This window comes from Dromaius novaehollandiae, chromosome 6 (assembly GCF_036370855.1).
Source record: "Dromaius novaehollandiae isolate bDroNov1 chromosome 6, bDroNov1.hap1, whole genome shotgun sequence".
In the NCBI taxonomy this organism is placed as follows: Eukaryota; Metazoa; Chordata; class Aves; order Casuariiformes; family Dromaiidae; genus Dromaius; species Dromaius novaehollandiae.
This window is the reverse complement of record NC_088103.1, coordinates 17,083,589-17,109,088: the sequence shown is the minus strand read 5'-3', so window position 1 is coordinate 17,109,088 and position 25,500 is coordinate 17,083,589. Positions and strand designations below refer to the sequence as shown.

Here is a 25,500-nt window from a genome sequence, read left to right as displayed (position 1 = left end):
TAGACAGCTCAAGCTGATAAAGGTTTAATCCAGGTGATATTTGAATTGCTTTCCTAGGAAACGACTAAAATAAGCCAAGACTTGTTTCTTCCATCTGAATGAATTTGATATTCTCTGTAGGATGGTTTTGATTTTTGAACAGTTCTATCCCTAATTTATGTGTCAGTCTCCAGAAACAAATATTGGGCCAAAATTGACACTTGCCTTAGCTTTCAACTGTTGCCTTTCTAGCGAAGCAGCCAGTCTTGCTCGGTCAACTTCATTAGCAGTCTGGCCAGGATTTCAGGCCTTGAGAAGCGGAAAAGTCACTTAAGATTCCTGCCTGTATTGGAAAGTAATATTTGCTGAATGCTGCCCAAATCCATACTTCCCTCTGTTTAAGTTTGCTTTTATTTTTAATTTGTGTGAAGCGAATTCACTTCTCTGTGCAGAAATTTCTGTCCTTAAATTAAGTTGATGTGGGAGCGTGAGGCACTGGTGGGTGTCATCTGTGGAATTACAGTTTTCAGATCTACGGACAAGATCTGCTTTCAGACTCACGTGATCGCTTAGATTGCTGCTCAGCTATGTTTTCTGTGGAAAGGTATATTGGTATCGCCAAAATACAGAATGCCCTTGGTCCAAATGACCTCTGACTTAGGACTGCTAAAATATTCAGGCAGAAGGCCCCATCCCGTATTCCCTGCAATCAGAGGGCATCTTTCCTTTCACTGAATTTGACAGAGGAATGGCTACTTTGAGTAGATTTTGAAAAAAAAAATTGTTACAATATGCGTTGTGTTTTAAAAGGCATTTGCGTTGACTTTGAGCCTCCTTTAGCTCATCTAAATCTAACTTGCCCTTCATGCTGGCAAGGGAATTCAGTTTGAAAATCTTTGTTTCTGTCGTTCCAACTGTGAAAGATTGAATTAACATCCTAAGTCTGGCAGAGCTGCTTGGGCTGGAAGAATGAAGCTAAATATCAGTTTTATCAATTTGCTTTGGAAAATGGAAACACTAATTATTTATGGGATTGTGCAATATTTCATGACAGGCAATTTCATTTTTGACAGACCACATAATTATATTACTGGAGATGGGCATTGCAAAGCCAGGGTACCAATCCATGCCCCTTCATGCCAAAAAGCTTAGATGATTTATAAGGATAAACTATGATTTTTCCCTTTATGATTCCTTCTCTCACCAGTTGTAATGAATTATAGATATGTTCATGCATGTGCACAAGTGTAAGAGAGTGCATATTTTCTTCAGCCATTTGCGTTATGGCTTTCACTGAAATGACCTCTACAATATGGATTTTCCAAGGAAATAAAACAGAACAAACCTTCTGTAGACATATTGGAAAAGTGTTGTCTTTCCAGCTTAAGCCACTTCTCTTCTCTCCAGGTAAAATACTTGAAACAATATTAAAAAAAAATCATGGACTGGCAGTTATTCTTGTTTTCTGTTTTTGTACAAAAATCTTTTCCATCTCAGGTATTCTGACCTCAGCTGGAATTTCTGCCTTCCTTCTGACATCCAGGTCTTCTTTATTAGAAGAACGCTATTGATGAGATGTAAAATCAGTTTATGAAAATGTTATCTAGTAATTAAACAAGAGCTCAGCGAGCAATGCTTCACTGAACTTTGCAGAAATAATTTCATCTAACTGTATATTTTTCTTAAGTGAAAATTATAGCTGGTACAATTTAATGACTATCTAGTCTTGTGTTTGCATTAAGTGTGATCTGCCTTAACTTATGCAGTATCTTGTCAAAAGGTTAAAAAAAAAAAAAAAGAGTATGTTATCTTTCTAAAGGTCATGTCTTCTATGATTAATGTGTTTTTCTGAAAACAAATATCACTTAGCAATTATAATGTGAACACAACTATCACAGTTTAAGAGAAAAGGGGCTTGCTTATGTATTTATTTAGAAACATGCTACCCAAAGCCATTTGGAAAATGAATGCCTCCTATAGATATCCACAAATCATTCACAAATCAGACCAAAAAAAATTGTAAAGGCCTTGAGCTCCTTCATATTTCCATGCTGCAACTTGTGATTTCAACCTGACGTTTCCAGTCTGCTTTCGATGAGTGGCTTCTGTGTTAGTTTTTATTCCGTTGTTAAATACATGGTTAAAAATGTGGAAGGTGAAGGGTGCGGGGGAATGCTCATAGACCGTGGGTGAAGGCAGAGAGAGCTTTGTGTCTTTGGTGATCATAATTACTTTCTTTTCTTTCTTCTTTTTTTCCCCTTGTATAGCCTGAAAGTGCTGCACAGACTGTCCTGAAATGCCAACTGTCTGTCAATGTCATCTATCAAGCGTAGATCAAGAATTCACTCTGACAGATTCCTATGGCTTAAAAGTAATGTACCTTAAATTTAGTAACAGTGAAATACACTCTCGCTATAAAGTGAGACACTTAAGGCCAATGCAGAATGTAAGATAACTGCTGTTTTGCTTCCTACTTATTTTACAGCTTATTTATTTATTTTCCTTTTTATACATACTGATGAAATAAATTAATCAGTTTGCCCTTCCTGGATCGTGTGAATTGCCTGTATTGATATTAGAGTGGATGTTACCTGGCACAACAGCAGACTGCATTGGTGTAGATGTTATTGATGGTAGTAGCCAAAGGAGCACGGGCTTGAAATGCAGGCATCAGGGCTCTGTCCCTGCTTCTGGGTGACGATAGATAAATCATTTTCTTGCTCTGTACTTCAGTGTCCTCTTACAGAGAGCTAGAAAAGAGATCCTGTACCTCATTTGGAGAATTTTCTTACTCTTTTCTAGTTTTTAACCCACTATCATTTTTTCAGTCATACATTTAAAAATTAGAGCAAGCGGACTTGGGCTGGAAGAATGAATATGCTGCTTTTAATCTTGTAATTTTGGAACTTAGGACTATGTACTGTGTTTTTTCTCAATGGCTAGATATGTAACACCATTTTTTGGCTTCTCATCTATATAATTAAAGCAAGCCCATTTAGCAGAAAAGCTCACCTGAGATTTAGCTGCCCTCCTACATATTCACCATTTTATGTCCATTAAAAATTATCTTCTAACTTTACCTTAGATAACGAAGCTGTGAAAACTCTATAAAAATTATCCCGCTGGCAATTTGTAGAAGGGAAAATAGGGTTCAATTGTTTTTTCTAACTCAGTATCTATCCAAATACATATTGGGCATGTACTATCTGTAGATATGAGATGATGCGAGGCTATGTGTTTTTCCTCTAGATTGTTTTAAACATGTTGTGATAATGGTCTCCTTCCTCAAGAATCCTCAGCAAGGAAACATACGGGGCCTGTCTATGTGTATCCAAATGCAGACTTAATTTTGACGTTGCTTTTGTTACTTATTGAGCTATCAGATTCCTCATTTGCAGTGGACCTTACATGTTATACAACACTTTCTGAGCGACAATGCCACCCAAATTCATGCTGATGCACCATATTGCTAGGCAAACCCCCCTGGTTAACTTTGGTGTCAGAGGTATGGCTCTGCTCTCATTTGCACCCACTTGCTCCCTTCTGAGAGAGACAGGTAGTCCGGGAAGTACTGAACTCGTCAGTAAAAATTCTGATATGTGCAAAGTAAGTGAATAAAGCAATGCAGTTAACTTTCGCAGTGAAAAAAAGGGGGTTTCCCATTCGAAAGAACTGGTCTTCCATATTCATCCGTTTATTTGTAAATGCTCAGTATTCTTATGTTACTTTCCCAATCAGGAACACCAGTGATGACTTTTAAAGCTTTGGGATGGTGTTGCTATGCTGTGAGGATGAGTCAGAACTGAGCGTATTGGTGTAAGGTACTTGGAGCATCTATTCAGCAAATGGCAGAGAAAATGTTAATGCTGCCCTGCTGTGAGAGGAAGGAGCCCAGCTGCACCCACTGATGGCTGAGGCTGGCAGCCCAGCAGCCCTGGTGATGTGCAACCTCTTCCATGTTATAGGAGGAAACTCCCCATCTAGAAAGGTTTGCTACTATGTAAATGTGAAGTTTTGGGGTGGGTTAGTGGAAGAATGAAAAAAGCTTTTCCTGTTGTTCTTTCATGGTTTATTTCAGATGTAGTCTCAGCTGCTTGTAGCCTTTCTGAATTCTGTCTTTACTGCTTCGCTGAGGGTGGCTGGTTGGTTGTTTGATAAGAGCCCTAAAAGTGCCACCACAGAGGAAGTGTTCAGCTGGGAGTGTAATTCACATTCTGTAAGGAAAATGTCTTGACTCTCCTTTAGCCTCCTCAGACCGAAATTCAGGGCACTGGTAGGGAATGTGACCTCAGATGCTCTGCTCTGTCCTCATATCCACTTTCTGTGAAACTCTACTGGCCTGTGAGGAAAAAGGGAAGGAACTGGATTTTAGCCCAAACAAAAGACAGCTGAGGGGAGACATGCAGCTGTCCTTAAATATTTTAAAAGTTGCTGCAAAGAGGAAGGGGAACAAACTGTGCTCATGTTCCAGTTGTGAGGCAAGGAGAGCAACAAAGGCAGATATAGGAGGAACTTTGTAGAAAAAATTCTCCGATGACAAAGATAATTAAGGACTAGAATAGGTGGCACAGAGAGGCTGGGGAAGCTTAGTCCCTGGAGATGTTTAAAGAGTGGATACAGAACCATCTGTTGGAAATGTTTTACCTGATATGGGGCAGGAGAATGCACCACATGATGCATTTGAGTCTTTCTTACCCCTTTGCATGATTTAGCAATAATATCCTAAGCAAAGGGAGAAGCCTACACCTAATATCCACAGCAGGTGACATTCATGTTTGGGTTTAAGGAGAGAAGGTGATCGATTTATCCAAGCCTAGCTCCCGTGTTGTGGTAAGAACGGAGGACTCCAAAAGCTTAGTGCGATGCCTGTGCATTCCGTCAGCCCTGTGCGGCATGAGCCAGGGCTGCGCTCCAGAGAAGCAGAGCACGCGATAGGAAAATGGACGGAGCGGTACTTTTTATGTAATGCACACCTAGGGAGAATGCCTGGCGCGGGACAAGAAGGAAGAGACTCGCATGCGACCAGCCCCTGCAGTTCCAGCAGGTTAGCTAATCCAGAACGGTGAGATGGAATTGCTGTGTTTTAAAGCAGTGTTTTTCCCCTGGAGAGTCATTTCCCCAAGGAATATGTGAAGGGGACAGTCCAATATTGAAAATAGAGCTGTAATCAAAAACTTTCTCACATTCTACACAGCTCTAGCCAAGCAGGTCTGCTGCCTTCTCGCCAGGCACTTGCAGTGCCTGATATGTGGCGGTTGTTGTATGATTGGCTTGAAAATAACAAGGACTCTTTTTAAGTGTATATGGTGGAGAGAGATGTACGGCTTTGACTTGTGGTAAAGTGCTGTCAATTTGAGAAGGATTAGAGTTACACACATTTGTATTCAGTTGAGGAACAAAATAGAAATTCTCATCAAAGATCATAGGCTTTCTTTCTTTATAGATATTTGCTGATATTATTTGAGTAACAAAATTACTAGACAGAGTAGAGGGTTGGTCCAGTTTGTTCTTCCATCAAGGAGCAAACGATTTTTAACTGGAGGTGAAGGGGTTAGTTGGTTGAATCTTTCTAAGTCACACAGTGTTAATTTAAAAAGTTAATTTAGTTTATTTCACTAGCAAATATTCTGCCTCCAGGAATTATCCTCTCTGTGAAAACAGTTCTGAATGTTTTCTATTGTCTATTAACATGATGCTTTGAGGATATTTTTCTGTGGGAATGTTCAGACTTAGAGCTGTGCCCACCTGCAATGATATAACTACCAAAGCAAATTGCATTATCCTCTCAGTAAGCATTTTAGCTTCTTACTGTTTTAACCTGAGTTCCTGTAAATCAGCCAGAGCAATCAGTTTTAATGACCCCTCAAAGAGAAAAACAAACAACAATGGAAAAGCTCTGTTTTTACAGTTTAATCCAGAAAAAGAAGAGACACTGCGTCTTTGCTCATCAAAACCCTTGGTGCATAACTGGTTCCCATTGCTTGCCCTGTGCTGGAAGTTATGAACTTCCTGAGTGTGTACCAAGGCTGGGAAGTTATTTTTGAGTGTTTGCTGTGAACTACAGTCATTCAGCAATTTGTGCAGAGGATTTGCGCCAATAGGGAATGGGATGGCCATGGGCCAAAATACTCTGATGCTGGTCATTACATGTTTAATGATCCCCAAATAAGTTTGCCTCAGTAAGTTCAAATCAATAAGGAGCTGAGCTTGTTTACACTGAAACCCAGTGCATGACTTCTCAGCTTAGTTCAAATGAACCATCCTTTTCCCCAGCTACCTCTACAGAAATGAATTTCCGTGGGGACCCTTTGGTTTCAAAACAAGAGACAAAGTGGAAAACTCAAAGGACTGAATGTAAAAGCAAGATGATTAACTGAGTTCTCCCCCTTTCTTATTGCTGGGCTTCTGTTTCTTCCAGCTCAGGGAATTCCCTTAATAGCATCCACAGGCCTAAATAGAACATGGCTAGACCAACGAATTGTTTAGATCTGCTGGCCTCCATTCTTTTCTCAGCAGAAAGCATGTTTCCATTCTTGAATTATAAAAATTATGTGTTACAATCACAGAGTCACAGAACAGTTGAAGTTGGAAGGGACCTCTGGAGACCATCGTGGAAGGCTTGTAATGGATTTAAGTAATTGCATTCTAAATCTGGTAGTTTATCTCATTGTTAGATGACTGTAAGATAGTATTTTGTTGTTTCAGGCCAGAAGCCCCATTTTGAGGAAGGAGAGAAGTACATTAAAATGATGGCCCAACTGGAAAGAAAATTAAGAAAGGAAGAAAAGAATGAGAAAGCAGAATAGGTTTGTAAGGACCTTCTTCTGCCTGAGAAGTAACAGTGTGCAGGGAAAGTGGCCCATTTTTTCCAACAGTATCAGTTACTCTAATAATATAGTTCTTTCTCTTATGAACAGTGCCTTCCCTCTGTCCTGAGAACAGTTCTGCTGCAACAGGAGTTCCCTCAAAGATAGGGTTTAAAAAACAAAGAGCATTGTTAACAATTGCTTATAAGGGAAAATTAGCAGCCTTGCTCAGTAATAACAATTAGTGTATGCTGTTGTTACCCAGCAGAAAAAGTCCTGAAGCCTGTTTCCTTTCAAATTTGGATCTCTCTGCTCCCTAATCCCTCTCTCCTGCCACAAAGCTTCAAACAACTCTCCAGCCCTAGATAGGCGACAGCGGTTCTGCCGCTGGTGCTGGGGCGTGTGCATATTGACTGGGCTGCGCGGGCTGCAAGCGGGTTGCGCCGGGTAACACCTGAGGCAGGCTGGCCTTGCCCCAGCTGGTGGGAATGTCTCTGCTCATTCGTGGGTCGTCACAAAATCCCTGGGAACCGCTGTTCCTGGGTAGAGATGATACACGGGTCATTGAATAAGCTTTGTTTCTAGAGGATACCTGACAAAAAAGCTTTGAAGAAAAGCATTTCCTCCTAAATCTTTTGTGTCAGCAGTGGATCACAGTTGCTATGCAAAATCTGTATTCCCTATTTACACACACACACACACACATATATATACACACACACACACACACACACACACATATATACATATATATATACACACACATACATATATATATATACACACACACACTTGTGTGTGTATATACATATATTCTCTACCTGTGTTGAACAGAATTCTGGAACAGTTCCACCGGTGGTGAATCAAGGCAGATTTTGGTGATAAACCATGATCAAACTGTTGTGGGATAATAATGGTGGTTTTGTAGATGGTTGTTTTATTTAAGATGTAAAGGAACCAAATCAGGTCCTTGGGGAACAGAGAATTCTCTAGGGAAGCAGGAAAGCAGCTGCTATAATATATTTTTGCCCATATGCACAGTTCATCTAAGCAATTCAGTCTCTCCATGGACACATAGGATCACAACACTTTCTGTTCACCACTATGGCAATACAACAAGAAGAATTTGAATGCTGATAATTAGCTATTTGGTTAAGTTTCATTGTCTTCACACATCTCCATGTGAGTCTGCCCTTAGCAAGGAATAAAGTAACAGTCCACAAAGAACTGTAGGGTCTTCAGTATCTCTTCTTTATTTGTGTGATTAGCTTTTTCATATATTTTAATTAGTTAATTGATTTAATTAACGATAAGATTGTCACAAATTAATTAAATCATATAGAGATTTAAAAGAACTTCTGAGCTAAAAAGAAGCATGGAAAAGATAAGGAAACTGAGTTTTTATCCAACAGTTTCTTCCGTATCCTGATGCTGGATATATATATTTTATTTATTTATATATTATGTTCTTCAAAAAGGAAATGACTTCTTGGAAAGGAAGAGACACTCTTCTGGCCTTGGAGCTATTGAATGTGCTGCAGGGAGAGCAGCCTCAGGGCAGCGGGCAGGGGAGCCCGGCCAGAGGGAGCCTGCAGCACCGGGCAGGCTGCGAGAGGAGTCGGTGGCAGATGTCTTGCCGGAAGGACGAGGTGACAGAGAGGCTCTCACTAGTGCTGAGAGGGAACCGTGCAGTCTACCAAGACCCAGAAAGTCCCTGTGTTGGATTTCAACCAAGCCTAAAAGGATTTATCCAATGACAACACGGTAAGATGTCTATGTACAAATGCTCTTATTTTTATCGTTTGTTTTGTATTTTAAAAGTTAGTCTTTCTGTTTGTATTTAGAAAAGAACTAGATTTTACTTTTAAAAAGTCTTTTGAGCACTTCTTGGGTGTGTTAGGAATGATTTAGTGATGAGCTGGTACGACTGTCTTAGGGTCTTGTCATACATCTTCTCAAATTGTTCTGTGGAAGTACTTTGTCAGTTCTTCAAATTATTTTTTTTTTCCATCCATGAAAGCCATGATTTTCTGATTAGTAGACTTGGAATCTGCAGTCTATGTTGGTGCAACTTTTGCTAAATGCAGTAAATACACTTCTAGAGAAATCGCTCAAGGCATACTGGTGGTTTAAGGTATTAATTTTATATTTCATCCATAGGTTCTGAGTCAGATTTTGCTGTCCTTATATAATACTTAGAATTACCATGTTTTACTAGTAATACTGCTGTATTTGTGTCCCAGTAACAGAATCAGACCTTTTCTTCTTTAATCTATTTGATTTTTTTTGCCTTTACAAAGTCATTTCAGTGATGGAATTGCAGACAAGCTTCTTTCCAAACCATCCAAATTCGAACCAATATGCTGAGACAAAAGCATCTCTTTCTTATAAGCCGTTCCATGAATTGCCCCGTTTTCAGTATCTTTCTATTTTAAAATTTATAAATGCCTTTGAGAAGGCCAATGCAACCTCAGAAAGTTCACATAGAAGAGTAGTTATTTCAGATGAGCAATAATTTCTAACCTACCTCAATAAAAGCTACTGGCCCAATACATAATTACAGCAAAGAGAAGTAGCTGGTACTTAGTACTCCATTTAATGGTCTGTCATCTTTAGAAGACAGGAACCTGTTCTCTCCAACCGGCTGATTTGAAGAGTACTTGTTCCACACAGTTCAGTCATAAAATGCATGTACAAACTGTTGAAGGAGACTGAGAAGAGAGCTTGTTCTTTAAAAAAAAGCTTTTGTTTTTACTGTATTGGGGCCGATTTAGATTCAATTTACACTCTGCTTCCTTCAGATTTTATGGAGCTTTTACTTTCATGACTATGAGCAGCATCTCTGTCAAAATCCACATCCTAGAATTAGGCCTGTGGAGGCACTTTATGGCACCTTCCCCTGGATAGCTGTAAAAAGACGAGAGTGTCCACAGTATAACTTCGGATCAGCTAGACAGCTTCCTGTTGTGAAAGCAGCCATGCCGCCCTACATAAAGGGAGCCAGGGGTTTCCTCGGAGCTCTGTCTTTCAGAAGGGAAGACTTCACTGATTGTTCCGTGGGATGGTCTCTATTTTAAAGGGCCTCAGGATGAAAGACTATATACTTCCATGTGACTCCATGAGCTTTTATTCTATTGTTTGGCTTATAAAGACATGAAAAATTCTTAACTGCAGCCTATTCAATGTATAATGTCTTTTTATAGGCAAAATACTAATATTTGAGAAGATAGCAACAGATCCTGCTCTTCTGCAGTGAGATAAATTCTAAGTAATTCTACTAAAATTCTTAATGTAACATGGCCTGTGAAATACATATAATTTAAAATAAAATATGGGATAAAGCAAAATAAAAGAATAATTTGAGACATGCCAGTATCAGGACTCTAAATTAGAATTGATTATTCAGCCTGCTATATCTTGTTTGAACTGAATGTTTGTTCTTCAACATATAATTGGACCGAGAGTTTAGGCTTTGCTGTTTTGGAAATACACAGATTCAAATCAACAGGCAAGCGAATGCCGAATACCTTCAATAATGTGAATAAATCCATTGAACCTACTCGCTTTATATGTCTGTCTCTATTCTCTCATATAGTGGGTACTACTTAAAATTAGAAGGATTGATGCATTTAAATGGAAATTCTTTTTTGTGAGATTTGTCTAACCTAGTCCTCAGGAGGCTGGCTAAGACAAGAAGGCTGCTCAGCAAGAGCTTGAAGTTGATTATGACAGATATTGGCATTCTGTCTAAAAACATGTTTGAAGTGGAACGTTTTACCTGCAGTAGACTGGAATCTGTCATTGTTACCTGGGCTAGCATAATGCTCTCCAGACACCCTTTAGAGTAAAACGGGTTAGTTGCAGAACGTACAATTTCCTGAAAGCCTAGTGTTTTACTGTAAAAGACTAGGCAATCTAAGCAGAGGTGGAAAATGCAATCTAGCCTCTCTTGTGTTACTAAATAGCAGTAACAATTAAACAGCATTTCTGAATGAGGAAGTAATCTGATCACCTCATGTGGTTTACAGCCCTTGGTTCTCCTCCTTTTCACCTGGTCCTCTTTGAGTTAGGGATGCAGTAGTCATTCCAGGATGCCCTGGAAAAAAATGCTTTTCCCCTTTGAATTGATCTATGTGTAGAAGAGATGCTTACAAATCCATAGTAGGCATTTGAGAACTTAAGTTATGAGGGCTATGAAGAGATATGAGATCCATCAGAGACAAGAAACATTTATAGTGTCTGCAGCGTTAATACCAGTGGGAAGCGTAGGTATGTATGAAGAGCTCTATTAGATGGGTATGACTGAGCTTACCAGGGTGGCATCTGGAGCATACAAAGAATAATGTATCTAAATGTCCCAATACCAGGGAGGCATCGTCTCAAAGAGCTTACGTGCTTGTTTGATTGCTCACTGCCTGAATAGATGGGAATTTTGGTTGCATATAACATAGATGGATTTGTTAAAGCTTGCTTGGGTCAATACATCATCACTAGTATTTCAAGCAGGATCACTTGTTTAATAGACCAGACCTCTCCTCTAGACTGTGGAACCGGAGAAGAGAGATGGTTTCCTATTAGCCAACTACTTGTAGGGGCAAATGTAAATATTTCACACATCTATGTGAGATATTTTTTAGGAAAAAAGAATCAGAAAACCTTAAGCCAAGAAATTTTTTTACTTTTGGTAGATATGACAAAACCATTATCTACTGCTATTTTTATTTTATTTTGCCATTTATAAAGCTAATATTTTTTCGCATTTTTCTGCTCCCCCAAAACCGCATGCAGTAGCTATTAATTCTGAAGCAACTCAGAATGTTAATAAGCACTGTGGAAGGAGAGAGAGATGAATTCAGGGTTTACCAGCTATTACCAGCTCAAACAGTGGACGCTTTAAATAAACGTTGGGCTTAAACTTGTTTGTGAAGTAATGGATTGTAAGGGAAATATGAGACCGAATAGGCAGTCTCTAAGCATTCCCTATGCCATGGAGGAGATGCATACAGCGTGTGTGCCAGATCGCTGCTATGATCTTAGGTGATTTTTATTTGCATTGTTGTTGTTTCTTAACGTTACTGTTGGACAGTGTGAAGGTGCAGCTCGGCAGAAGTGTTCAAAAGCCTATTTTACCTATACTTGTATACAAAGAATAAGTTTCTCACACTGTACCCTACGTGAAAATACGTGTTTTTTCTTAATATCAGCTGTTTTATGGCTTTCTTCAGTGGAAGAAGTCCTGTGTTTCCTTTAATGGGCAGTGCCTTTGGTCAGTGATTCAGTTTGCGGTAATGCTCAGTGTCTGCTGCCCGGGAGGAGGCCACCAGAGCCGGGTGGGTCGTGTTACCTCCAAGCGTGAAAGAATGGACATGAGTGGAACTCTGCTCATCTGCACGTTGGATGTGTTCAGCAGTCTCAGAGAAAGGCATCGCTTTAGGACATTGTTGCCCTCTAAAATTGCAAAATAATTCACTGTATGATCCTCTTTTGCTTTTAATGTGAGGTAAATCCTCTTGTAATTCTTTGTGCAGATAAAGGGATGACTATCTAGAAGCCAGTGCTGGTTACAGGTGTGTGATCCATTCTGTCCCATGTTGCGTAAAATGAGAACAGATGCCCTCACACTGCACCCTGTTAATTCTGGGGATCTGACCCTTCTTTCTGGCATCCAGGATCAACCGTGCTGGTCTGCTGTAGTTGAAAGTTTGGCCCTGCATGCTTCTAGTTAGTTCTCTGTGACTGTAACCAGTTCCTAGAGTGCTCAGCACTATTATTGATCAAAATTATTTCTTCATATGATTTACAGTTTGCATCGTAGTTCCAGTGGTATTGCCTATTCGCACCAACAGTTTGTCCCATTAACTTGGTTATCATGAGTATCACGGAAAGTCAGGATTTGCTTAAACAAAATAGAATCACGTTATTATGAAAGCTTGCGGAGCAGCATTCCCTAGGAAGGTTGGGTTGAGATTTATACCCATTGTAGGAGTAGTATCTCTTGGCTGTGACTGCTCTTCAATTACTTTGCTTAATTTTGTTTACATGTCTATAGAATACTGTCACTTTTTCTCCATGAATGATATTTATTCTGATGAATTGTTTCAATAAAAATATTCACAGCCTGATATGTCAACCACCCAATAAATATTTTAAAGCAGACCTTTATTTCTCATTTAAAGAAATAAGAAAAATGCCAGTTAGTTGGGTAAGGTCTAAAGCATTTTTCTGTCATCATGATTGTTGGCTTAAGACAGTTATTTTTCTTAGTTATTAGAAATGCTGGAAAGATTTAAGGAAAAACAAAGGAAAAACTGTCTCCACTCAGCAGTAAAATGATGTTACCTCTAACTACAGATGTAACCTCTCTTTGAATGTGAGTAAGTTGAAAACTATAGGTAAAGAGGAGACTGAAAAGTGTCCAATAGGCAGGACTGACCTCGGTGCCAGCCACGCCAGGCACGCTCCACAGCTGCGGCACGAGTCCGGCACGCGGGGATGCAGCTAAGGGAACAACAGCCTCAAATGGGAGGGGAAAACATGCAAAGGAGCTAGAGCGTCCAGTGTTTGACTCATGCTAGATGGGTCCTTGCGTTATCCAAACTGAGTTGCCTTCCTTCAACATACAGACCCTTTATACAGATAAACTTGCTTAATCAGCATGCTCTCTGATGAAAAAATAACTAACTAGAGTGCTTGTTCAGTGGGCATTTCCTTAACAGTTTTGATGCTTGAAGAAATCTGTTTTGGTGTATAGCAGAGAGAACGCGCACAGTCTCGTGGAGGTTTTCAGTGAAACTTGCGGCGCGCCGGGGCGGTGCTGTTTGGCCGACGCGCATTTCAAAGGGCTGCCGTGGGATGGTCTGACTCCAGAAAAATACGTGAGCGGGAAGGAAGCTGTCTGCTTTATTCCACTATGGTTTGTTTCTCATCTACACTGACATTGTTTTATAGTTTTGTGGAAGTCAGAAGGAGCTTTAAAATCACTGGAAATTACACTTGCACTTCAAAGTTTAGCGAAAATGAAAAATGGTTCTTTAAATAGCATTTAAGAGATACAAAAGTGTATTGAGTATATTTGAAAGATTAAGGTGACGTTTATGGCTTAGTTTTGTTTAATTTAAATGGTAGGACTAGTGTGTGTGTGTATGTATATCCTTAATATTTTTATACATGCTTAATTATTACATTTGGTAAATAGTCTAATGAAGCTTGTTTTCCCATTCACTAGTTGTTTAACTGGATCCCCAGATTTATCTTACAGAAATAATTCCAGCTTTGGGTTTATTGCTCTTTATAGAAATATTTACAATACATGCAAAGTAAGTTTTTGTGTGCGAATGGGATTTATTTGCTAGCTGTTGGTCACTGCTGTTCTTTACTCTCATTTACAAAAATCAATACCATACAAAGTTAGAAATCTATGTATTTTGTGTGGATTCTTTACAACATGGCATTGCTGAAAGGCTGAATGTTATCACAGGCAAATACTTAATCAGATTTTAATCAGCAAACTGGAAGAATCAAAATTGGTTCATGATCAAAATAAAATATAAATGTGTTCTCTAATCAATTGAGTGGCTTGGGAGATTCTGCCAATTAACAGATTTTGGCCAACTGCAGTGAAAATAAATCTGTCGTCTTATTTGCCAGCAAGAAATGATATTTAATAGTAGTTCAGCAGTCTCTGCTCCTGAGGAAAGTAGGAAGACGAAGGGAATAAATGGCTTGTATAAAATACCTGATGGTATAAGGAGTGCTACTTTGGACTTGCCAATTTAATCAGGGCTGTGAGTTGGGGGTGAGGGGAGAAGTCTTCCACTGTAGTGTAGTTTTTCACAATACAATTTCTTGCCTCCCATAGAAAAAAAATCATCTAACACTATTTTTTTTTTTAAAAAGGGAAACACTAGCCTAGGAAAAAAAAGCAGCTCATTGGGTCAAGAAGTGTATGCCTTCACCTTAAATCTAGCTTTCATGATATTGTGTGGGTAGGAGTTGTCACGGTATGTCACTAAATCCCATGAAGCAGGACGGCCACTGTGCATTTTAAGTCTGTGATGCAAGGAGGAAGGCCATCCTGGTGGGGAGGATGTCTCTGGTGGGTTTGTAGTTGCAGAAGCAGCTTTTCCAGACCAAAATATTTTGTTTCTTGGCCAAAATATTTCAGGTTTCAATCTAAATTTTTCAATATCTATCAGTTTGTCGAGAGAAAAGTAATTTTCCAGATGACTGGTTTCATGAGTTACAAGGGGCACAAGAAAAAAAGTACAAAACAAGTATAAAGCAGATTGGAGTTGCCATATAGCAGACTGGTGATGCAGAGGGAACCTAGCAGCCCATAGGAACTCTGTGCATCTTTCTGTATTTTTATTCTAGTTATGCTCATCCATTTGTCAGTTCAAACTGGACAAGATGTGTTGAAATATAAAATCTGCTATAAGTGAGTCGGGATGGCCTTAATATAGAAATTAAACTATCCTTTAATTATTTTAAGCACCTTGTATTTCCTACTCATCACTGCCTCCTAAGGAGCCTGAAAAGTCCTCTGAAGGGTTGGTGCCCCAAGAGCTTCTCTGCCTCGGGGAAGTGAGAGGCCCTGTCTAGATCATTAAAGTTGTTGTGCCTGGTGCTGGCTGGTGCTATTTTCAAAGACCTGTGTGCACCCCTATTGAAGCACTGTAAGGATCTAGCCATGACTTTTTAGTGAGACACAACTCACAGGAAAAGGGGTCGTGGGATGGATCACTGGAGAATTAACAGTATTTTCTCTGGGAAACATTAATAAAGGCTTATTTATAAATAACTTATCTCCATACTTTGGGGGGCAGAGGGTTGTTGGAGACCTTCCCCCTTCCAATTATATTTGAAATAAAATAATTATTTTACCTTTATGAACACATCTAGTAAAATGAAATGAAAATGAAAAAGCTGTCAAGCATACAATTGTAATGGGGTAGTGTGAAAAGCTAGGAAGTGAAAAAGATGGCATACTGAGAGAGACATCTAATTTCTGGAGTCCTGAAGTTTAATTTTGGCTGCACATTGCACTCTTAATAATAGAAGAGGGGAGGGAGGAAAATAAATCAGATAAAACTTGTTGAACAATAGCTCGTGCATCTCAGAAATAAGAGGAAGCAAAGACTTATCAGCCAACAGCTAGGGAAACTAAAAGAGCTTTTCTCCTTTAGAGGCAGGGCAGCCTCTCACTCAAATTCTCAGTCATTCTCTGTTTTCCTAAATGCAGCGTCCATGTCTTGATGGTGCGTGAGCAATGCACCTATAATCCTAGGTGCCTGGTAAAGGGAGGCTGCAATTCTTCAGAAATTTGTTCGTCGTTTTTCAAGGTGCAGGCAATTGAATGCTCTACAGTATCAGCTGCTGGACATACTGCAGAACATGGCATACTGGAAAAGAGATCAGCTAGCCTGCTGCTTAAAGAAAATGCCAGGACAATTGCTAGATAGAAAAATAAGAAGTGGAATAAATTGGAGGCAAAAGTAAAAGATGGAAAAAAGTGAGAATTATCTGTTGAATGAGAAAAAAGTCATCTATCTTGTCATCGATATCTCTTACATCAGAATACCCAGCAACTTTGGAACGTTGTTCTTCTCTGTTCAGCTAGCTCCAATTAAGTAGGTATCATGTGTGTTGTGATAAAGATCTTGAGAAATTCAGCAGGCATGATTATGTTTTGACAGAAAGACACTGTGTTAAGTATGTTTTAGATTTTCTCCTTTCCCTTTGCATCCCACCCTCCTGGTTCTAAATAGTTTTATTTTAAATGCCCGTATCTAGACTTCCTGGCAACGTGGACCTTTTGTAAATTAACTGCCTCTGCCTAGCAACTGCAACAACGTTTCAGGGAAAGTTAATGATTTACAACAACTCAAAATGTAACCTAGAGAAAACCTCACAAGCCAGACTGGCTCTCACACTATCTTTGAGAGAACTCATTTGCAGAGCAAGCTGTGCCACCGAGGAGCTTTTCTAAAACTCAGATGGCCCTTCCTGTTGACAGCTTAGTGTTCTGGCTTGGAAAAAGTATTCTTGACTCCCAGTGAGTCCTTTGCTGAAGTTTCAGGTTCTAGGTCTACAGCTATGACTTTGCAGATCAGTCACATGAAGTTTTTAAAGAAAATAAGTTAGTATATGAAGCTGCACAGCTGCCTTAACTCAGACAGCTAGTGTTCAATTTCATTAATTTTACCATGCACTCGCAACCATCATGTACTTACAGTTTTCCAAGCATATGGAAGGGAAATAGACCTATTCTCCTAATAGCTATAAAATGACAATGCATGAGACGGTACAAAGATGTAAATAAAATGATCAAGGCAATGTCAGGAAAGTAGGCTGTTACGCATTTTCAGGTCAAATAATAGGTATTTCTTTCCCTTTTTATTTTGCCACTGCTAGTTGTCTCCTTTCCTCATGTACTGATTTGCTTCTAGGACAGTCTCACTTTGTGTCCCAGCCCTGAGTGCCACGTAAGGAAACACTTCACTTGGAGGGTATCTAGAAGAAACGCATAAGCAGGTTGAAAGTGCAGCTGAATTGAGATCATTTGAAATTAAGAAGCTTTTGTACAAATAGGTCTAATCAACGCGTCTTGCTTGAGCAGAGGTTTGAATGCTGAACTATAAGATTTGGAAACATTTGCATGCTAATGACATTAACTAGGACCTGGCGCAAGACCCTTGAATTTCCCTACTACTGTCTTTGTCTTCTGAATGGGAATGGGGTGTAGACGTCGCGTCAGGAGTAGTTCATACCTTCTGATTACGATACTCAGACCTTGGAGCATCAGTCAAGGACTGGAACGCACTTGTGATACAAGCAGAGCAAATGCAGAAACCACCGCCAGCGACAAAACCCAAATCCCCCAAATAAATACCCCTGATCTGACTTCTAACAGCAAATTGTTAAAGTTAACAGAGCAGTGGGGATGCAAGCAGCCAGAGGATAATAAATAAACAGTGAGACAATATGCTTCAATATGATCCTGCTGAGAGCTTTGGAAAGGCAAACCATTGAATTCCAGATAGGCAGCAGAAATCGAGACTTGTGATGAGTAAATTGGATAAGGCTGAGTGCGACAGAATCTTACACAGACAGATCCCACGCATTTTTAGCTATGGCTGTTTTCATTACCATTGCTTTTTTAGTTACGCTAAATTCACCCACAGATGTTTAAAAAATGTGATTAGAGATTCTGTGCTAGGCACAGGAAAAGGAAAAAAGGAGCTGGATCAGCCCTGTCACTTTCTTTTAGGTTTCATGCTGCGTTCATAGGGGAGCCTCTTGAAAAAGAATCGGAGCTTATAGTGAAAATGCATCTAAAAAAGCCCATGACGGATCCTGAAGGTACCCTGTTGCTTTATATGAGCTACAAGTACACACTATTACAAAGAAAGTAATCATGATTGTAATCTTATGACATCTTCTATCAAAAGAGTGCTGCGTGTCCTACCTAAGAAAATAACTGCCCTCCCAAGCCCGCCGATAGGTAAATAATTTGTCCAGGTCAGGCAGCAAATCTGCGAGACAGTGGGATTTTCTTGCAGTTCTGTGCTTCAAACACACTCAGAGCGAAGGGCAAAGGTTTTTTGAGAGTCCACTTGGTGCAGTTTGAAAAACAGTCACAGTGCGTGTGTGTTGCCGAGTCTTTTGAATGAAATGGATTGCAGACATCCAAGAGGGCGCAAGCTGTTGGCTCTGGGAGGGCTTTTCTCAGGGCGTGAGTCTGGTGTTGCCAGAGCTAGAACTGGCACAAACCGTAAGCCTACACATGAAGTTGCAGAAGGGTTTACAGAATAAGCTGTTTGAACTTGCGTACAATGCCTAATTTTTGCTCATGGTTACTATTCAGTTTGGTCCAAGCATAGACATCTGTTGCCATAGGGATTTTCAACATTAATTTCTCCAGTGGAAGAGTATTGCCCTACCAAATCCCACATCTTCAGAACGCTTCAAGTGAGGAGCTAGAGCAGAGTGGAGTGCAGGAGAGGTCTCCCTCGCGCGGCGAGCAGTAATCCCTTGTGCACCGAAATGCTTGTCCCAAATCCTGTAAGTTATGGAGTGAGGTTGCTGTTGCTGTATTTCTTAGCTTATCCTTCTGGATGTGACTGCGAGCTATTATTGAGTCTTTCGAGGGAATAAAAGGCATATTTTGAAGCAATTTCATCTATACTGGTACTAGCCAAATTTCAGCGCACATTTACTTCTTCACACCTACCTTGGAGCTTGACAACATGTTAAAAAAAAAAAAAAAAAAACAAGCAAAACAAACAGTCCTTTTCTGAAAGGGTTTTAGAGTAAGAACAGAGGCAAATATTAAAGCGTAATAACAAAGGAGTAGAAGTGGATGAATTGTAAATTTGGGGAGCTTAAGAGCTTAATAAATACAGAAAGCAGAAGCTTTTAGTAGTTGGTGTTACTTTGCCACTGTGGACTTTGCTGTAACACACTGGCATGCTGCTGATGTGTGATATACTGCTGGAGAAGTGAGAAACCTCCAGGCTCCTGGTTTGCATTATTCCTGATGCCATTTATGGTCTCTGAGAAGTTCTAAAAGTAACAATTCATATAAAGGCTGCATACAAATTCTCCTTGGCTTGGGTGAAATTCATCCCTATGCAGGAGGCATTTGCATCACTTCTCATAGAAGCTGGATCTTCAGTGCCGTAGGGAAAATGGTGCTGAGAAGAAAAGACTAGCGAGAGGTGGCAGAATATTCTGGTCCCCGGGGCATGATGTGTTTTATGTAGTAGCACATATCTCTTCTGTGTAGGGATGGATTTTACTGAAGAGGAGCAGCTTTTGCGAACTAGCAGCTGGGTTTGAGACATGTGGAAGTATCAAAGGGAAGGGCAAGCTGACGAGGAGGGGAGAGACAGCTACTGACGTTGGCCATCACCAGTGTCCTGTAGAGGACTTACAACTACTGGTTGTTGTGCCTAGACTTCCCAGTGCAGGGGATCCTTCGTCAGTCTAACGTCTCTAGCAATGAGGAAGGGTCAGGCACAGCTCCTTTCTCCTCTAACCCATTAGGAAAAACAGACTGATAGCAGAGCAGTGCAGAGGATGCCTCTGCCCTCATCACGTAGGGAGACATCTGGAAGAGAAAGGACAGAGTTATGGGGCTGACTGAATGAAGCTGATAGAGGGCTTCAAGATTAAGTTCAATTTCAGCCTTTCAAAGGGGAATAAATAACCTTGAAAGTTTGGGCCATTGTCCTCTCTCATAAGCAGTTTTCATGTTCCCCATAAATTTTGTTGCAAGTCTCAAAATTATTAATGTTGTTCTTAAAGTCCTGTCTCCTGGAGTCATGTTATGAGTTGGAAATTTCAGCTTTGTTTGTTCTGATTTTTTAAGGTTATAATTAGAATTGCAAATGAAAATGCTAACAGATTATTGATAAAGGCTCAAACTAGAATAAAATAGGAGAAAATGATTGAAGTGTCCAGGTCATGAGCTTCTGTGAAAATGAGAAGACTCATTACATGAATTTCTGTGGGTTTTTCATAATATTTGAAGTATTTCAGTAGATGTTTGAGAACTATACATGAATGTTACTATATTTTTCTCATCCTACATCTTGTCTTTAAGACTAGGTGGGCATTTTAGTTGCAGCAAAACTTTTTGGTTGTTTAAGAATTGTATCATGATGATAGGAAGCACTGAAGAGTGGCATATTTGACCACTGCCTTTCATGCATTTGAAATCTTGATTCAAACTTTGGCTTGAATTTCAAGTGAAAGTAAGTAAATACTTTATCTGTAATCCCTAAGTTTTCCTTGATCCTGTTCATGAAAGCATTCATCCCACCAGTCTGTGCAATGTATTTCCTGCTCTCTTGAGGACCACAGAACCAGAATAACGGGGTTACTGATGGATAAGGAGGAAATGTGCTTCTTAAACTTAGTGCATACCATAAAAGCAGAGATTTGTACAGGTTAGGAACAGGATGCATTTTCAGAGCAGTTAGTAAAAGCTTGGACAGAAGCTGATCAGAAAAAACGAGCCCACAGTGTCCATGAAAAGAGCTGCTGGAATCGCTGTCGCTGTTCCAGGGCCAGTTTGGTACCCGCCGTGGCTGCACCTGCCCACGCCGCTTTGCTGACAGGTACAAATCACCAGCCATCAAGGAGAAAACTGTGGACCTGGCAACAACTGGCTCTGACTATATGAAGTAATTACCCAGCCCAGAGCCCTAGGCAGCAGTATCTAAAAAGAAGGTGGACCACCAGGGAAGCTGCTGCTTTTTTTTTCTTTTGAGTACTGTAACAGCCAAACAATACAAAGGCATTTTGCCAAGTGCATGCTAAAGAGAGCATCCCAAGGGTCTGACAAAACCATTACTCTCTCTCCTTGCTTTACACACATCTTTCAAAGATCTGCTTTTTCTCACAGAGATTTTCCATTTGTATTTTGAAATTTAGTATATCTTACAATTTATATGAATGCTGCTGAGTGTAAGCTGAGGAAGAGTTGCGGTGTGATGTTGAGCAGTGCGAGCTTTAGTTTGGCCATTTGTTTAATTAGGTGGCTTTTTAGTGTGTGCATTGTATAGACTAATTAGAAGAGCCTGGCCTACAGCCAGGCTATTCCATCCTTAAAGACTCTGTTGCTCTACAGCATTGTTGGAACAGGTTTGACTTTCTGGTTCAGGCTGGGAAGGAATAAATACCACAGGTGGCAAAATATGAGCGTAGAACCTTACCTGGCTTGTTGATAAAGAGAGACTATAAATCCTAAATGGATGATATTGGCACTTGTGAAAAGTCAGTTCTGCTCCTCACTGATTATCAGAGACGTTTCAGAAAAATGTCCAGCAAAGCTGCAATCAGAGTAATGGCATAACAATTGCAATCACAGGCTTGTTTGGCCTTTCTGGAAGCAGAACAGTTATTTGTTATACAGCTGTGGATGGTCTTGCAAACGCCCTGGCAGTAGCAAGTTTGTTAGTGAACTGTCTAGGGGTCAGGAGTAACATATGGACAGAAATGCCTGAGTTCTACTTGAGCTCAGCGTGGCGAAATACAGAGTGGTATCCAAATAAATTCCACCATCTCAGAGGGAGCAAGGAAGCTTTCAGACCAAAGTCTTTGGAACTATGTTTTTCTTCCCACTGCTTTTCCTGGCTTGTCCTTGTCATATGGGTACATCATGCTTATTACCTCCCTTATGCACTTCATTACAACACCCATTAAAAAATTTTAGATTTTATTACCTTAAATAGGGACTGTCATTACATACATTATATAGAACAGTGTATAATAATGACTAAACTTAAGAAAACTCAGGTAAAAATTTATTGTCCCTTGAAAGGCAGGATTTTCACCAGCTATGCAAAAAGTAAAATGGCCAAAGCAGGAGTCTAATGTATTCTGTAACCATTGCTCTATTAGCAGACATATTCTGCCTTTTTTCAGGCTCTTGACCATGGTTTAGCACTTTTCCTCACTATTTCTTCCACTTGGTGATGTTTTCCTTTCTGCTCCATATAGTCCTAGATGCTGAGCAGGGAATTGGTTTACCTGAACATTTACACATAAAAGGCCAATCCTTAGGTCAATGTGGGCAGCTGAATGGGGCTCATAAATTAGAGGGGAGATATAAGACCTGACCCTGCACCAAACTGTTAGACTGTGGCCTGGAGGAGCGAGGCTCAGCGGACTTTGGGCAGGGAAGGATACTGTGATATTATCAGTGTGCAGGCAACGAAGATCCCCGCTCTGATCCTTGCATTGGTGAGCGAGTGTCATCCTTTGGCCCTCTGTTCGGGCATATGGCTGTGATCTCCTTTTCTTTCCCTTTTTTCCCATTTCTTTCCCTGTGCTCTTTTATCTCTGCTTCTCCTGTTTGTGCTTGTTCTCATTTACGCTGTCAGTGGTTTCGTGGCCCTGTGTCTGTTTCCCTGCTAACCTTGTTCGTGTTTGGAGATGTTCAATGCAGTTGCCCGGAGCTGAGTCAGATATGGTTTTGGAGCTTAACCGAGGCTTGGAGCGAAGGAGTGTGGGCCTGCGAGGCCCCCTCCGAGTCTGCAGGGCTGCGAGTGGTTTCCGTGATGAGTGGGACTGAAGCAGTCATCTGCTGCTTTTAATCACAGACACAGGTGCACAGCTTGGCGATCCACAGCGCAGTTGCCTTCTTCCGACTTTACTGTTTTTCATCTGTGTTTTTACCTCCTTTGAACTGTGCTAGAATCATCCCTCACAAGCCCATCAGTCATCTCGGGAAGCACAGGCCCAAAGTGCCTTTTCAACCTCAAAGAAACAGTGTCTTGCAGATAGGAGGCCTGAGAAAGAGTTGGGGTCCTCTTTTCACACATCTGCGACTTGAGGAGCATGTGCTTTTGTGGCAGCTGCTTGGTTCAAGGGGCTTCTAGGCCTCCTCGGCCTGGCACCTCCGTGCTGGCTTCGAAGGCACGTGCTTCTCGCTGTACGCTGAGACGGCAGGGCAACACGGCCACGTGAGGGACCCGGGGCGACCAAAGGCTGAGAAAATGTGCATGTCTCAAAAAATGCAGGCCTCGGTATTTAGCTCAGAGCTTTGCTATGAGACTTGTGGCGGCCTCAGTCTTGTCCAAAAAGCCACGCGCTGGGCCACAGGTGGAAGTAAATGCTGCGTCCAGGTTTCCCACGCAGATCGTTGTGGGGACAGGAAGGATGCGGGAGGTTAACGGATGGTAGTTCACACAGGAGTCAAACTACCAGTCCCAAAGTCAAGGAAAGGCTGTCAGCCACTCAGTCGGGTAGCTTTCCGTTCAGAGCCAAAGGACAGCAGGGTTTAACATCACCTGCCCAGATACCAGAAAAGAGGGGGGGTAAAAATACAGTGGTAGCAGGAAAGCTGAGTCTGCGGTGTCATTGTGCGAAAGGCTGCAGAGCGAGAGCCGGAAAGGAGGCAGAAACAGAGCCGGGAATTAGAGCCAGCAGGCGCGAGAACAGATTGTCCAGGCAATAGGAGTCGAAACCTAATCTCTGGGGAGTTCACAGCCTGTTAAGAGTATCGGTGACTTTGGCAGGGGCTGGTTTCCAGCTCTTCAAGAGAATAAGGAGTCAACTATGTGCAGTCTGCCCTTACGTTATCATTAGGGACTCTTTCACAGAGGTGTCGTCTTGGTGTTATTTGGTATCATCTTGGTGTTATTTGTTGCTCCAGGTCCAGGGCCTGACACACTCAGATGGAACTGTTAATTGACTGTGGTTTCTCAGGTCGCTTCCTGATTCTAAGAAGGTGATCTCTTATATCTTGGCAAAAATACGCAATTCCTCAGCCTACTTTGGCTAGACATCAGTGTTCAGCATTTGGGAGGGACAAAGTTCCATATATTTCTGTGCCTAGGGAGCTTTAGGATATGGCTTTTACAGCTCATTATATTTTTCACATTATTATAAATGAAGGTATTTTTCAGCGAATGATGTCTGGCCCGTTGATCAGCTAATTTTATGAAGGAAACAGTATGAATATCTCTGAGTAGGTAAAAATAAGCTATCTTTCATTCCCTGCTGTTGTACTAATAATGACTGCAACTGGTTTGCAAGTCCAAACCTTCATTTTTAATCCTAAAGAATAAAAAGCTCTTAAACCACTAGGAGAAGGTAGGAGGAAGGGTGTGTGGAGTTAAAAAACCAAAAAGCCTCAGAGGATAAACTGCATAGAGAATTATGACTCATGCTGCAGCACAGATTGGAACTTGTCTCATGCAAAGAATCATCCGGAAGCAACAAGCAATTAAGGATGAACCCCGAGCATGCCTGCAATTTTAATGGCAGGAGCCAATCCTCCCTAGACATGTTTGTTTGTTATAGTGAGCACGCCGAGTTCATTTTGGATGCTGCTGCCTGAAGATCACTGTTCTCTTCCTCTCTGGCTCTAGCAGAAGCACGTAAGACAGTGATCTTGCATGAGGCCTAGTATTTCAGGCACTGTTTATCCGAGTTGGCATAATGTTAACAGAGCATTTTGGCACATGCATGCATGCTAACAGATTGCAAAGCCACACAGAAATCCAAGGAGAAGAAGCTGTTTCTTCAGATTAATGTCCATTAGTTGATAAGAGCCAGCCAGCTCTTCCCCCTTACATCTCATCCCACAATCTGTCTGGATTTTTCGCCTGTCTCCTGCATGCAGGCAAGGTGGTGATGTGCTGCTGGGTATGAGGGTTGTTCCTGGATCAGACTCAGCTGCTCTTGCAGTTTGAGACTTCAGTGTCAATTCACAGCTGCACAGTTTAACCAAAGAAAGAAGAGGCGAGGCGAGCATCTCTTCCCCTCGTGGCTTTGTCCGGTCGCTGCCCTTCACAATACTCTCCTACTCTCTACTTGCTGTGGACCAAGAGCAAGTAATGGTCCGAAATAACACAATTTTCATGTACCTCTAATCCTGTGATGAGGCCTGCAAAGCGCTGTTGTCCGTACCATGCTAGTCGCAGTTTGGGGCTCCCGCTGTGCATTAGCGGGTTTGCTGCGGGAGGCAGCGCTGTGCCAGGACTCTGCTCTTGCACAGCAGAGGTTTTCCTCAGAAGAGGTCATGTCTGTCCTCGTTGTCTCCGATGTAAACCCTTGGCAGGGTGACTGGCATTAATGATCTAGGAGGGAAGGTTTTCCACGTCCCATTTCATTAACAGCGAAGTTCCTACTCGTCGTAAAACTACATTTCATTGTTTTTGGAAATTCTGCGGTTTAACGAGGCAAAAGTTCTTCGTGAGAA

General features: G+C 41.0%; 1 long non-coding RNA gene across 1 annotated transcript in view; it reads left to right on the top strand.

The window, feature by feature from the left end:
* Window positions 1–25,500, top strand: part of LOC112993282 (uncharacterized) — a 110,563-nt gene that overhangs the window by 51,937 nt on the left and 33,126 nt on the right. The window contains exon 2 of the long non-coding RNA XR_003261691.2: window positions 8,264–8,549. This is a non-coding gene — a long non-coding RNA (uncharacterized LOC112993282). The remainder of the gene's footprint in view (window positions 1–8,263; window positions 8,550–25,500) is intronic.